This window comes from Schistocerca piceifrons, chromosome 2 (genome assembly GCF_021461385.2).
Source record: "Schistocerca piceifrons isolate TAMUIC-IGC-003096 chromosome 2, iqSchPice1.1, whole genome shotgun sequence".
Taxonomy (NCBI): Eukaryota; Metazoa; Arthropoda; class Insecta; order Orthoptera; family Acrididae; genus Schistocerca; species Schistocerca piceifrons.
Window position 1 is genome coordinate 553,928,454 of NC_060139.1, and position 16,195 is coordinate 553,944,648.

Genomic DNA, 16,195 nt, shown 5'->3' on the forward strand with positions numbered 1-16,195 from the left:
GAGACCATGGCTGCGGTTACCCTTGACGCTGCATCACAGACAGGAGCGCCTGCGATGGTGTACTCAACGACGAACCTTGGTGCACGAATGGCAAAACGTAATTTTTTCGGATGAATCCAGATTCTGTTTACAGTATCATGATGGTCGCATCCGTGTTTGGTGACATCGCGGTGAACGCACATTGGAAGCGTGTATTCGTCACGCCATACTGGCGTATCACCCGGCGTGATGGTATGGGGTGCCATTGGACACGTCTCTGTCACCTCTTGTTCGCATTGACGGCACTTTGAACAGTGGACATTACATTTCAGATGCGTTACGACCCGTGGCTCTACCCTTAATTCGATGCCTGCGAAACCCTACATTTCAGCAGGATTATGCACGACCGCATGTTGCAGGTCCTGTACGGGCCTTTCTGGATGCAGAAAATGTTCGACTGCTGCCCTGGCCAGCACATTCTCCAGCTCTCCCACCAACTGAAAACGTCTGGTCAATGGTGGCCGAGCAACTGGCTCGTCACAATACGCCAGTCACTACTCTTGATGAGCGGTGGTATCGTGTTGAAGTTGCATGGGCAGCTGTATCTGTACACGCCATCTAAGCTCTGTTTGTCTCAATGCCCAGGCGTATCAAGTCCGTTATTACGGCCACAGGTGGTTGTTCTGGGTACTGATTTCTCGGGATCTATGCACCCAAATTGCTTGAAAATGTAATCACATGTCAGTTCTTGTATAATATATTTGTTCAATGAATACCCGTTTATCATCTGTATTTCTTCATGGTGTAGCAATTTTAATGGCCATTAGTGTAAAAGGGATGTTTTACATATGCGTAAATATCAGCATCTTACTGTAACTGCACGACTGAAGTGAGATACCAGGATAAATAATTGTTAATCAGACAATTAAATTAGACACTGACAGCAGTACGTCATACCTGAAAATATGTTGTGTCAGAATTTCATTGGGGCCGCTCATAGTTTCTTTACTGATATATTAATAACGTCTCGTACATTCCGCCTTCCAACCAATAATATCTTTTCCTCTAACTCTGAGTTAAATAATGATCTGAACTATGTGTCAAAGGCCTGAAGCTTAATGCGAATAAATATCACATAAAGCGTATTTTGCGCTCGATCCGGAGTGTTGAATTTATAACTCAAAGCAACCCAGCAACGTAACCCTGACATTTTCAAGACACAATCGAAACGAGAGTCTTTCGGTTTCCTTGTTGGCATTGCGGGAGCTTTAAAAAGTCATACACAGTGATATCTCTTTACACCTGGTCCTTGGAAGGTACAGGGTTTTCATTTGTGGAAACATAAGGCTGTTATAGTAGGCGTTGTCCGGCGTCTTACCTCTACATCATTTTAACGAATCAGATACGGTTCGACAGCATAGCTCCTGACAGCCTTGTGTAGGTAGCCGAAAAATTGAGCATTTGGTTTGCTGAATATGTTTGTTGCCTACCAGAACGAAGGAAAATTTTTCGATACAAAAAACGCAATATTAATGATGCTTAACGCAGATTTCAGTTATACTTTAACTGACGACCTTCGACATACGGAAAAGTAAAAAGTAGAGGAGAAGATGAGAAAAGTGACAGTACTGCACGAGTTAAAAGGTATCTGATTGATCCACAGCAGATTTGTAAGCAAAATATTGCTTCTCTTTCTTTTTTTCCAGTCTTTTATACTCTTTTTTATTTCTACCTATACCATCCTCAGTCATGAATGTACACAAGCTACAATTAAGGTGTGACTATGTGAAAGTGTATTACGGCATGGGCGACTGCGTCGAATGCAGGATATCTCGGTATGATACATGTATGTTCACAAGGAAGTTGCATCCATATCCTTCCACATACAGAGTTAAAAATCACAAAGTATACCCAACTATTGCATAGTATTTTAAATTATGCAAAATCGTGGCTTACAAAATCCATATCTTTTCAGCATTAAAATTTAATACACATTTCCTTATCTTCATTCATATATATATATATGTGTGTTGTTGTTGTTGTGGTCTTCAGTCCTGAGTCTGGTTTGATGCAGCTCTACATGCTACTCTATCCTGTGCAAGCTTCTTCATCTCCCAGCACCTACTGCAACCTACATCCTTCTGAATCTGCTTAGTGTATTCATCTCTTGGTCTCCCCCTACGATTTTTACCCTCCACACTGCCCTCCAATACTAAATTGGTGATCCCTTGATGCCTCAGAACATGTCCTACCAACCGATCCCTTCTTCTGGTCAAGTTGTGCCACATACTCCTCTTCTCCCCAATCCTATTCAGTACCTCCTCATTAGTTATGTGATCTACCCATCTAATCTTCAGCATTCTTCTGTAGCACCACATTTCGAAAGCTTCTATTCTCTTCTTGTCCAAACTATTTACCGTCCATGTTTCACTTCCATACATGGCTACACTCCATACAAATATTTTCAGAAATGACTTCCTGACACTTAAATCTATACTCGATGTTAACAAATTTCTCTTCTTCAGAAACGCATTCCTTGCCATTGCCAGTCTACATTTTATATCCTCTCTACATCGACCATCATCAGTTATTTTGCTCCCCAAATAGCTAAACTTCTTTACTACTTTAAGTGTCTCATTTCCTAATCTAATACCCTCAACATCACCCGACTTAATTCGACTACATTCCATTATCCTCGTTTTGCTTTTGTTGATGTTCATCTTATATCCTCCCTCCAAAACACCATCCATTCCGTTCAACTGCTCTTCCAAGTCCTTTGCTGTCTCTGACAGAATTACAATGTCATCGGCGAAGTTTTTATTTCTTCTCCCTGGATTTTAATACCCACTCCAAATTTTTCTTTTGTTTCCTTTACTGCTTGCTCAATATACAGATTGAATAACATCGGGGAGAGGCTACAAACCTGTCTTACTCCCTTCCCAACCACTGCTTCCCTTTCATGTCCCTCGACTCTTATAACTGCCATCTGGTTTCTGTACAAATCGTAAATAGCCTTTCGCTCCCTGTATTTTACCCCTGCCACCTTTAGAATTTTAAAGAGAGTATTCCAGTCAACATTGTCAAAAGCTTTCTCTAAGTCTACAAATGCTAGAAACGTAGGTTTGCCTTTCCTTAATCTTTCTTCTAAGATAAGTCGTAAGGTCAGTATTGCCTCACGTGTTCCAGTATTTCTACGGAATCCAAACTGATCTTCCCCGAGGTCGGCTTCTACTAGATTTTCCATTCGTCTGTAAAGAATTCGTGTTAGTATTTTGCAGCTGTGGCTTATTAAACTGATTGTTCTGTAATTCTCACATCTGTCAACACCTGCCTTCTTTGGGATTGGAATTATTATATTCGTCTTGAAGTCTGAGGGTATTTCGCCTGTTTCATACATCTTGCTCACCAGATGGTAGAGTTTTGTCAGGACTGGCTCTCCCAAGGCCGTCAGTAGTTCCAATGGAATGTTGTCTACTCCGGGGGCCTTGTTTCGACTCAGGTCTTTCAGTGCTCTGTCAAACTCTTCACGCAGTATCGTATCTCCCATTTCATCTTCATCTACATCATCTTCCATTTCCATAATATTGTCCTCAAGTACACCCCCCTTGTATAGACCCTCTATATGCTCCTTCCACCTTTCTGCTTTCCCTTCTTTGCTTAGAACTGGGTTTCCATCTGAGCTCTTGATGTTCATACAAGTGGTTCTCTTATCTCCAAAGGTCTCTTTAATTTTCCTGTAGGCAGTATCTATCTTACCCCTAGTGAGATAAGCCTCTACATCCTTACATTTGTCCTCTAGCCATCCCTGCTTAGCCATTTTGCACTTCCTGTCGACCTCATTTTTGAGACGTTTGTATTCCTTTTTGCCTGCTTCATTTACTGCATTTTTATATTTTCTCCTTTCATCAATTAAATTCAATATTTCTTCTGTTACCCAAGGATTTCTACTAGCCCTCGTCTTTTCACCTACTTGATCCTCTGCTGCCTTCACTACTTCATCCCTCAAAGCTACCCATTCTTCTTCTACTGTATTTCTGTCCCCCATTCCTGTCAATTGTTCCCTTATGCTCTCCCTGAAACTCTGTTCAACCTCTGGTTCTTTCAGTTTATCCAGGTCCCATCTCCTTAAATTCCCACCTTTTGGCAGTTTCTTCAGTTTTAATCTACGGGTCATAACCAATAGATTGTGGTCAGAGCCCGCATCTGCCCCTGGAAATGTCTTACAATTTAAAACCTCGTTCCTAAATCTCTGTCTTACCATTATATAATCTATCTGATACATTTTAGTATCTCCAGGGTTCTTCCACGTATACAACCTTCTATCATGATTCTTAAACCAAGTGTTAGCTATGATTAAGTTGTGCTCTGTGCAAAATTCTACCAGGCAGCTTCCTCTTTCATTTCTTAGCCCCAATCCATATTCACCTACTACGTTTCCTTCTCTCCCTTTTCCTACACTCGAATTCCAGTCACCCATGACTATTAAATTTTCGTCTCACTTCACTATCTGATTAATTTCTTTTATTTCATCATACATTTCTTCAATTTCTTCGTCATCTGCAGAGCTAGTTGGCATATAAACTTGTACTACTGTAGTAGGTGTGGGCTTCGTATCTATCTTGGCCACAATAATGCGTTCACTAAGCTGTTTGTAGTAGCTTACCCGCGTTCCTATTTTCCTATTCATTATTAAACCTACTCCTGCATTACCCCTATTTGACTTTGTGTTTATAACCCTGTAGTCACCTGACCAGATGTCTTGTTCCTCCTGCCACCGAACTTCACTAATTCCCATTATATCTAACTTTAACCTATCCATTTCCCTTTTCAAATTTTCTAACCTACCTGCCCGATTAAGGGCCCTGACATTCCACGCTCCGATCCGTAGAACGCCAGTTTTCTTTCTCCTGATAACGACTTCCTCTTGAGTAGTCCCCACCCGGAGATCCGAATGGGGGACTATTTTACCTCCGGAATATTTTACCCAAGAGGACGCCATCATCATTTAATAATACAGTAAAGCTGCATGCCCTCGGGAAAAATTACGGCCGTAGTTTCCCCTTGCTTTCAGCCGTTCGCAGTACCAGCACAGCAAGGCCGTTTTGGTTATTGTTACAAGGCCAGATCAGTCAATCATCCAGACTGTTGCCCTTGCAACTACTGAAAAGGCTCCTGCCCCTCTTCAGGAACCACACATTTGTCTGGCCTCTCAACAGAAACCCTTCCGTTGTGGTTGTACCTACGGTACGGCTATCTGTATCACTGAGGCACGCAAGCCTCCCCACCAACGGCAAGGTCCATGGTTCATATATATACACAGGGTGAGTCACCTAACGTTACCACTGGATATATTTCGTAAACCACATCAAACACTAACGAACCGATTCCACAGACCGAACGTGAGGAGAGGGGCTAGTGTAATTGTTTAATACAAACCATACAAAAATGCACGGAAGTATGGTTTTTAACACAAACCTACGTTTTTTTTTAAATGGAACCACGCTAGTTGTGTTAGCACATCTGAACATATAAACAAATACGTAATCAGTGCCGTTTGTTGCATTGTAAAATGTTAATTACATCCGGAGATATTGCAACCTAAAGTTGACGCTTAAAACCTCCGACGTTCAGTTGCGTATTGTAACAAACACGGGCCACGGTCGGCGAGCAGCATCTGCAGGGACATGTTTACGATGACGACCGTGTTTACGAGTGTAGCTGTAGTGCACTGCCGGCCGCGGTGGTCTAGCGGTTCTAGGCACTCAGTCCGGAAACGCGCGACTGCTACGGTCGCAGGTTCGAATCCTTCCTCGGGCATGGATGTGTGTGATGTCCTTAGGCTAGTTAGGTTTAAGTAGTTCTAAGTTCAAGGGGACTGATGACCACAGATGTTAAGTCCCATAGTGCTCAGAGCCATTTGAACCATTTGTGGTGCACTGTTGTGGTTTGGTCTAGCTGTCGCAGTGTCCGCATGTAGCGCTTGCTGTGATAGTGTAGTGTTGTAGGAACTGTGACCAAGATGTATTCGAACTCTGAAAAGGCGGAGATGATACTCATATATGGCGAGTGTCGACGAAATGCAGCTGAAGCCAGCAGGGTGTATGCAGAACGGTACCCGGACAGAGAGCATCCAACGTGCCGCACATTGCAAAACATCTACCGCCAACTGTATGCAACAGGTATGGTCGTAGCGCCGGCTGCGGTGGTCTAGCGGTTCTAGGCGCTCAGTCCGGAACCGCGCGACTGCTACGGTCGCAGGTTCGAATCTGCCTCGGGTATGGATGTGTGTGATGCCCTTAGGTTAGTTAGGTTTAAGTAGTTCTAAGTTCTAGGGGACTGATGACCACAGATGTTAAGTCCCATAGTGCTCAGAGCAATTTGAACCATTTTTATGGTCGTAGCACGCAAACGGGTCCGTAACAGGCCCGTCACAGGAGAAGCGGGTGCAGTTGGTGTGTTAGCTGCTGTTGCCATGAACCTACACATGAGTACACGGGACGTTGCGAGAGCCGGTGGACTGAGTCAAAGTAGTGTCATGCGCATACTGCATCGTCACCACTTTCACCCGTTTCATGTGTCGCTACATCAGCAATTACATGGTGATGACTTTAATCATCGGGTGCAATTCTGTCAATGGGCATTAACAGAGAATGCGTTGCAGTTCTACCTGTTTACCGATGAAGCGGGTTTCACAAACCACGAAGCAGTGAATCTACGGAGCATGCATTACTGGTCCGTGGACAATCCTCGCTGGCTCAGACAGGTAGAGCGACAGTGACCGTGGACTGTAAATGTATGGTGCGGAATCATTGGCGACCACCTCATTGGTCCTCACTTCACTACAGGGGCCCAAACAGCTGCAACATACATCGCGTTTCTACAGAATGATCTGCCAACGTTGCTAGAAAATGTGCCACTGGATACGCGTCGACGTATGTGGTATCAGCATGATTGTGCACCTGCACATTCCGCAATTAACACTAGGCTGACCCTTGACAGGATGTTCGACGGGCGTCTCATAGGACGTGGAGGATGCATAAATTGGCCAGCCCGTTCTCCTGATCTTACACCTCTGGACTTCTTTCTGTGGGGTACGTTAAAGGAGAATGTGTACCGTGATGTGCCTACAACCCCAGAGGATATGAAACAACGTATTGTGGCAGCCTGCGGCGACATTACACCAGATGTACTGCGGCGTGTACGACATTCATTGCACTAGAGATTGCAGTTGTGTGCAGCAAATGATGGCCACCACCCTGTATATATATATATATATATATATATATATATATATATATATATATATATATATATATATATAGGGTGAGTCACCTAACATTACCGCTGGATATATTTCGTAAACCACATCAAATACTGACGAATCGATTCCACAGACCGAACGTGAGGAGAGGGGCTAGTGTAATTGATTAATACAAACCATACAAAAATGCTCGGAAGTATGTTTTTTAACACAAACCTACGTTTTTTTAAATGGAACGATGTTAGTTTTGTTAGCACATCTGAACATATAAACAAATACGTAATCAATGCCGTTTGTTGCATTGAAAATGTTAATTACATCCGGAGATATTGTAACCTAAAGTTGACGCTTGAAACCTCCGACGTTCAGTTGCGTGTTGTAACAAACACCGGCCACTGTCGGCGAGCAGCATGTGCAGGGACATGTTTACGATGACGACCGTGTTTACGAGTGTGGCTGTAGTGCACTGTTGTGCTTTGGTCTAGCTGTCGCAGTGTCCGCATGTAGCGCTTGCTGCTATTATTCTGCATTCGTCTCCGCACGCAGACCGAGTATACCTTGACGATGGAGCTCCCATTCCGAAATACCCAATGAAAATAAAAATCTCAAACAACAAAATTCAGACATTCGAAGTATTTTCATCCACAAATATATTACTTTACGACATCTTGTGTGTCGCCTTTCGTTAAAAAATGTGAATATCACCTATTCAGCGGACAGAGATTTTAAAAGTGAAACTTGTTTCTATTCGAAAATGCTTTGATGTACTACTTGTTCACATATTCTTTTGCGTTAAGTCACTCCCACAGATTAATGGAAATTTTGTAATGTTATGAAACAAGTAATAAGTCAATAATTGAGTATAAATTGTAAGTATGTGTAAAAACTAGCACCGCACACAAAGAGTGCACGTTTTGAGAGTATTATCTTATCAATAATCTAAACTCTTATGTATGTCTTTTAACACGATTATCACCAAGCGAAAAACAGGTCAACGTTTGGACGCAAACCAATGATAAATAGAGAAGCAGGAGCAATTTCTTTAGGAAGTTGTAGGCTCTCATTATTTATTTCCCCATGTCTGTCGCTATGAACGTTATTCAATTATTATTGCTACTGAAAACCAAATTTTAGTTGGGGGATGTTCTGTAAGTAATTTGATTCGAAATTTGTTGGGAGCTTTAAAATTGCTGATCTTACAGACAGTGAAGCAACGGTAGTGTAATTCCTTGAAGCTATCACGTCTCATAGCGCAGTCATGATTCTATGAGAATCCTGGCAACCGACCTGTGCAACCAGTGATAGTACGGGTTTATATTCCGTTACAGCGTCTAGTCTCCTTATTAGTTTATAGATGCTGACTAACTGTCACTGACTTAGGCTTATAAGTAACGATCTACAGTCCATTATTGGCTTCATTTATCGTGCCGGTGGTGGTATAATCACAGACAAAATGCACCAAGTTACAGTGCCAAGGCTTTTGTAATAGTCCTGTCAGCAAAACTGAAGAGTTTCAGTAAGCAAGTTGACAGCGTAAATCACACCCTCCATATTTTTTCATCGATGAGTGGACGCGAAATTTACTTTCAAAAGTTGCCAGCGGCTATAGTGATGGTGTTATGGGCAAGGTTGGACAGGCAGCATAGGACGGGTGGCGTGCCTGCGAACTACGAGCAGCGGTGTCGCTTGAGACTCCAAGTTCGCGCGGTTTTGCTTTATCCGAAGGTGTGTTTCGCTATTGTCTGTGCTTATTTTGCGAGTATATTTATGGTGTGGCGAGTGAAGAGTTGAAGTCTGTGGTAAATAAGTGGTGTTTAGGGTATAGTTACTGGTTTTTGAAGAAGGATAAAAAATGCCGTCTTGTTTCGTTGCAGCGTGCAGATCTGGCTACTGAGAAAGTAAAGGTAAACATTTTCTTAGGCCTCCAAACCCCCCCTTCACCTTTCTTCCTCTCTTGGCAGGTCCCCGGACTCGCACACGCTACGTGGACTTTCGTGCCGGAGATCATCGCCATCTGTGTCTCGTGTGTGTGACGTCGTTTCGTGTTTTTTAGTGTCCGCCGTCACGCTTCTACGTTCACTTGTGCCGTCGGCTTCACCAGTGTTCTGTGCGCCGTGTCAACGTGTTTTCAGTGTCGTTATGGTCGAGTGTGAACGGCTCCGTGTTTTTTGTGTATCTGTGACCACTATTTTTTGCACGTCATTCTGTTCATTTTGTTTCTCCATTCTGTGTTCTGTTATTGTCAACACTATGGCTGAAGAGCGGCGTAGCATGCCGCTGACAGCCTACCTGATTGTTTGGGTATTAAAATAACAATAACGGGAGAAAAAGCCTCCAAATTCGGAAGGAGTTGAAGTCTTCAAAAACTTCCAAGACTGCCCGGAAACTATCCAAACCAGCTAACAACTGATGTCTACTGAGATAAGTTAATTAAATCCATCTACCTTTCATACGATTACATAAATTTTATGAATGAATAAGTTCGTGTGCAGCGTTTGGCGTAATAACATGTATTTCCGTGGGTCACAAGCGGAGCAACTGACATCTCGCGGCGGAACCTATGAACTAGCGGAGACGGCACACTTTTTCTTCTACTCGCTATGGTGGATGTTGAATCTAATAAGCAATTTTGTTGGACGTTAGCCCACATGGAACATCATCCTACTATGTACGTCCTTCAATGATTGATAGTATGTGTTCCGGAACTTATGACATTTACATCTACATCTACATACAAACTACGCAATCCACCATACGGTGCGTGGCAGAGGGTACCTCGTATCACAACTAGCATCTTCTCTCCCTGTTCCACTCCCAAACAGAACGAGGGAATAATGACTGTCTATATGCCTCTGTACGAGCCCGAATCTCTTCACATCATTTTATTATAGCTCATTAAAGTGTATCACAATAATTAAGAGTAAGATTAAATTTTTGTTTAGTGACCATCAATTTGTATAATATTTGAATATGATTATCAAGTTCAGGCATGGATTATTTATTCAATATGTTGTTCTGTATACGAAGGAGGTTAACACTACCAAACTTCGTTCGTCATTTCTACGAGCTTAGTCGTCAAATTACAACGAAATTAGGCACCTCAGATGTCAGATGACAAGCAACTTGGAGTGCGATTCGAGAGACAGACTTCGAGAGGCTTTCAGGAAGCAATGCATCACTTCTTTTCTGGAGACAGGCTTGCATGGGGCTTTCAAGAAGTAGCGCAACACATTTTTTGTGAAAGCAGGTTGGTTTTATTCAGGATTCCAAAAATGGTTCAAATGGCTCTGAGCACTATGGGACTTAACATCTTAGGTCATCAGTCACAGAACCTGCAACACGCGGTCGTGCATTATCCTGTTGAAATGTAGGTTTTAACAAGGATCGAATGAAGGGTAGAGACACGGGTCGTAACACATTTGAAATGCAACGTCCACTGTTCAAAGAGCCGTCAATGCGAACAAGAGGTGAAGGAGACGGGTAACCAATGACACAAAAAATGGTTCAAATGGCTCTGAGCACTATGGAACTTCTGAGGTCATCAGTCCCCTAGAACTCAGAACTACTTAAACCTAACTAACCTAAGGACATCACACACATCCATGCCCGAGGCAGGATTCGAACCTGCGACCGTAGCAGTCCCACGGTTCCGGACTGCAGCGCCTAGAACCGCAAGACCACCGCGGCCGGCCACAGGATTCCAATATGCCATATTATTTCCCATCATTTTGGCTGCAAAAGCCTATTTTTCAATATAATATCCATGCATTGCGATGGCCTTACGCCACCTTGCTGGGACGGCCTGTATTGTCGCAAGGCATCATTCAACTGGGCCATGTCGGAGCCAACGTCTTGCTGCATCAATAATCTCCCTGTCATTCACCTACTGCTTCCCATAGACTGCATTCTTCGTTGAGGCAAACAGATGAAAGTCGGAAGATGCGAAGGCTGCAGGTTGGACGACGAACAGCAGTCCACTGAAGTTTTGTGAGCTCCTCTCGGGTGCGTAGATTTGTGTGAAGACATGTGTTGTCTTAGGCAAAGAGAAGTTCGTTTGCATTTTTGTGGAGACGAGGACGCTGAAGTCGTTTCTTGAATTTACTCAGGGTAGAACAATACACTTCCGAGTGTTGTTCAAACAGAATGACGCCTTCAGAGTTCCACAAGACCGTCGCCATGACTTTATGGGCTGAGGGTGCGGCTTTGATCTTCTCCATTGAAGGAGAGGTGATATGATGTCACTGCAAGGATTGCCGTTTTGCTTCCCGTCCGAAGTGACGAAGCCTTGCTTCATCCCTTGTGACGATGTTCGACAAAAATTGTCACGAGCAGCTTGCTAACGCACAAGCAATTTCGCACAGATGGTCCTTCGTTGCTCTTTATGGTCCCAGCCGGCACACCCGAGTATCCCCATCTGGTGGAAGAATGTGTCAGCACTACCAATGGAGATGCCCAGATATGCAGCGAGTTGTTTGTGATCCGGCGATCACCTCGAACGAGAATGTCCGCTCGTTCCAATGTCGCAGGAGTCACAGGTATATGCGGCCAGCCGACACGCGGGAGATCGGACAAGTTTGCGCGACTTTCTTGCGATGATAACAGACACGTCGCCCAACGATTCACCGTGCTTTTGTCCACTATGAGCTTTGCGATGCTCTGATTTTCCGCCAAAGGAAAGTCAACAGCAGTTCTCTGCTTGAAACACATTTCCGTTACAGATGCCATTTTCAAGGTTACTATAACACTGCTGGCCGAGCGGTTCTAGGCGCTTAGTCCGAAACCGCGCGACTGCTACGGTCGCAGGTTCGAATCCTGCCTCGGGCATGGATGTGTGTGCTGTCCTTAGGTTAGTTAGGTCTAAGTGGTTCTAAGTTCTAGAGGACTGATGACCTCAGATATTAAGTCCCATAGTGCTCAGAGCCATTTGAACCATGTAACACTGCCACCTATCGGATCTTCATGAAATTAAAGGGGCTGAAGCGGGAATATTCCATGACGTCACACAGGAAACCCCACATTTTTTCAATCGAAATTGGCGGAGAAAAAAATGTGTTGCATTACGTATTGAATTCCCCTCGTAAATACATCCTGAAGAGGTTGCGGTTCGATCTGTCAGGTCTTAGGAGCCGGTGCCTAGAGCCAATTGCTACTGGTCGAATGTACCGCCCAGGAATTGCAGCTGTCAAGAGTGCAGCAGGTATTCTGAAGGATTAGTGCCATTCGATTTTCTTCGGGAAATATCCATGCGGAAACAGAGAAAGGCGTTGTCCGGAGAAGCGGGAGCCGGGACTGGTCGCAACTCCTTTCGCGGCTTCGCAGTGGTAGACACCTAACGAGCAGACACATAGAAGAGTTAATGCTACCTTCCAAAACAGCAAAACAAGGAGAGGAGGCACATACAGAGATTCACTCAGTGAAATAATTTTTTAATTGGAGGCGTTGAAGGGTTAACTTTCCCTTCATATATATATATATATATATATATATATATATATTGAAGGGTTTACTTTCCCTTCCTAGGTAAAATAATAATTTGTAAAGCCATACACCAATAAGGCAGTCTTATCTGAGTAAGCTTGAGCAATGCTAACGATAATACACACACACACATATATACAGGTTGTTACAAAAAGGTACGGCCAAAACTTTCAGGAAACATTCCTCACACACAAATAAAGAAAAGATGTTATGTGGACATGTGTCCGGAAACGCTTAATTTCCATATTAGAGCTCATTTTACTTTCGTCCACCTACGCTCAGTGGAGCACGTTATCATGATTTCATACAGGATACTCTACCTGTGCTGCTAGAACATGTGCCTTTACAAGTACGACTCAACATGTGGTTCATGCACCATGGAGCTCCTGTACATGTCAGTCGAAGTGTTCGTACGCTTCTCAACGACAGATTTGGTGACCAATGGGTTGGTAGAGGCGGACCAATTACATGGCCTCCACGCTCTCCTGACCTCAACCCTCTTGACTTTCATTTATGGGGGCATTTGAAAGCTCTTGTCTACGCAACCCCGGTACCAAATGTAGAGACTCTTCGTGCTCGTATTGTGGACGGCTGTGATACAATACGCCATTCTCCAGGGCTGCATCAGCGCATCAGGGATTCCATGCGACGGAGGGTGGATGCATGTATCCTCGCTAACGGAGGACATTTTGAACATTTCCTGTAACAAAGTGTTTGAAGTCACGCTGGTAGATTCTGTTGGTGTGTGTTTCCATTCCATGATTAATTTGATTTGAAGATAAGTAATAAAATGGGCTCTAACATGGAAAGTAAGGGTTTTCGGACACATGTCCACATAACATATTTTCTTTCTTTGTGTGTGAGGAATGTTTCCTGAAAGTTTGGCCGTACCTTTTTGTAACAACCTGTATTTATATATATATATATATATATATATATATATATATATATATATATATATATATATATATATATATATAATTTCAATAAAAGCCAGAGAATTGATACTGATGATTAGCAGCTAATTAAAGTGAACCCGAACCTGCATTTAAAAATAACCGTTACCACGGCAGCTTGTGGTAGGATAAGAGAATAGCAATCTTTAGGTATACTATTTGTCTTACATTCAAGTAACTAATTAAGAGACTATAGTTTTTTCTGATTGAACCCTTTTATAGGCCAATTACTCCCAAATCAAATGCTTCAGCTGGAAACTAACAAGAATACTACAGAAAAGCTAGTAAATTTAAATGTGACACGTATGGCGGGAACAAATTGTAGTGTGTTATTTACTAATGAAAAATTCCGGATGTGACGGACTATAGTTTTCGTCACGTAATTCACCGGATATCTTAATGGAAATGTCACATTTGCAGATATCCTTTTAATCTGCCCGTGGGTGTGTGAGGACTGCAAATATCAGAACCCAATTTCATTATGTGTAAATTTGTTTTAGTAGATCTGCGAACTTAATGTTTGAAGCTGTCGATCAATTGTGTGTCTTTTGCTCGCTGTCGATCTTCCACTGTAGAATGCAGCTAATTCATGAAAACTGTTTTATAAATTGTGGTTACGGCTCACGTATTTTTCTCCAGATCCGCATGGCCGATAGAACGGACTCTGCCAGATGCAGCATTCCCAGCACTCTTGAATATATAGCACTATTTAGTCTCTGTCTGTCCTCAAGCTCAATTTCCTACAACACTGAATTAAATGGACTCGATTTCTTTGCCTCTTCAGCTGCAGGCTGTTTAAAAGTTTTCTGTGCTGGTTCCGGCTGGCGGGGACGGCTGGGAGATTAACGGCCTGCCCTGCTTCCAATGCATGGCACCACACGACAGTCTTTACATGGCCCACGCAATCGGCACAACACATACGAGACTGCAGCTATGGCGGAGGTGCCGCTCGATGGAGGAAACGCAACGCAGGAGTAGCGGTCGTCCTGCACACAGTGGGAGCGAGCGCTGATTGTAGGAAGCACTTCATGGAACCCAATGGTGTGTTACGGGATTTGTTGCCTTCATTTGCAACATTTTACTTTTGAATACACACTAATGTTCTGTACAAGGGAACAGCTGCTGAGTAATGGGTGCAGGACTTCTGTCGTGCGGAACCTTATTGCACTCGCGGAAATAATGAATGTATTTTTACCTCTTGATGTACTCCGTCCCATTTGATTTCTTTGCACTGAATGTAGTTACGCTGATCTCCAAATATATGGGAATAACAGCAGCTGATCGAGAAAAAATGGCACCAAGATAAAGTGAAGAATATATTGTCTATGAGCATCAAAATATTTTGTGTAATTTTTTGTTATTTCAATAAATAATTTCTGCATGTAATTGTATAATAGCAGCTGAGAGAGAAAGATGGCAACCAAGATAAATTGAATAATATATTGTCTGTGAGTATAGCAAGATTTTATGTATTTAGTGTTGACAAATAACGTTGAAAAATATACAACTAGCACTCTTCTGGAGTGCCAGTGGCAAGTATCACATTTTTAAAGCAAACAAAATCCAACATTAACTTTGCAAATTCAAATATTAAACACAATGACATAAGATAAAACACGCCCGGGTTCCCGGTTTCGATTCCCGGCGGGGTCAGGGATTTTCTCTGCCTCGTGATGGCTGGGTGTTGTGTGCTGTCCTTAGGTTTGTTAGGTTTAAGTAGTTCTAAGTTCTAGGGGACTGATGACCATCGATGTTAAGTCCCATAGTGCTCAAAGCCATAAGATAAAAATATTAAGAATAATTTCCGTACACTGGTTTTCTTCCAAGGAAGATTTATTCTGTTATGTAACTATTGTCTAATCGTCGAAATTACTTGCAGAAAATAAACTAAAAGTACGGGGGTGGTTTGATATGTCTGGTAATTTCCATGAAACAATCGAACATTTTTGTGGCGCCTTCATAGTTGGTAGCTTGATTATTCAAAGGATTGTATAAGGAATTTCAACAATGTACAGCGTACAGCTCACTGTTGACAGCCGACTGAATTGGTAAGTCATGACTGGGTGTTGTGTGATGTCCTTAGGTTAGTTAGGTTTAAGTAGTTCTAAGTTCTAGGGGACTGATGACCTCAGAATTTAAGTCCCGTAGTGCTCAGAGCCATTTGAATTGGTAAGTGTGTCGACCGCAACTGAAAATGGAGTTAACTGTGTTTCGTGCTGTTATTAAGCATTTTCATTTGAAGGATTGGACTGCCGCGGAAATGAAAACAGAGTTGGTTGAAATTCGTGCGTACTCTGCACCACCATTGAAGAATATTTACTTCTGGAGTAATGCATTTAAAAGTGGACGTACAAGCACCGCAGATGAAGCGCGCTCCAGCGTCCCAACTCAGGTCACCACAAAGGAAATCATTAGCAAGATCCATGGTATGGTACTGAAAAACTGCCGAATAAAAATTTGTGTAATTCCTGGGACTGTAGGCATCTCAACTGAGCGAATGCCTAATATCCTGCACGGAGAA

General features: G+C 42.9%; 1 protein-coding gene across 1 annotated transcript in view; it reads right to left on the minus strand.

Moving 5' to 3' along the window:
* Positions 1-16,195, minus strand: part of LOC124775580 (G-protein coupled receptor GRL101-like) — a 373,429-nt gene that overhangs the window by 328,511 nt on the left and 28,723 nt on the right. The window lies entirely within an intron of this gene.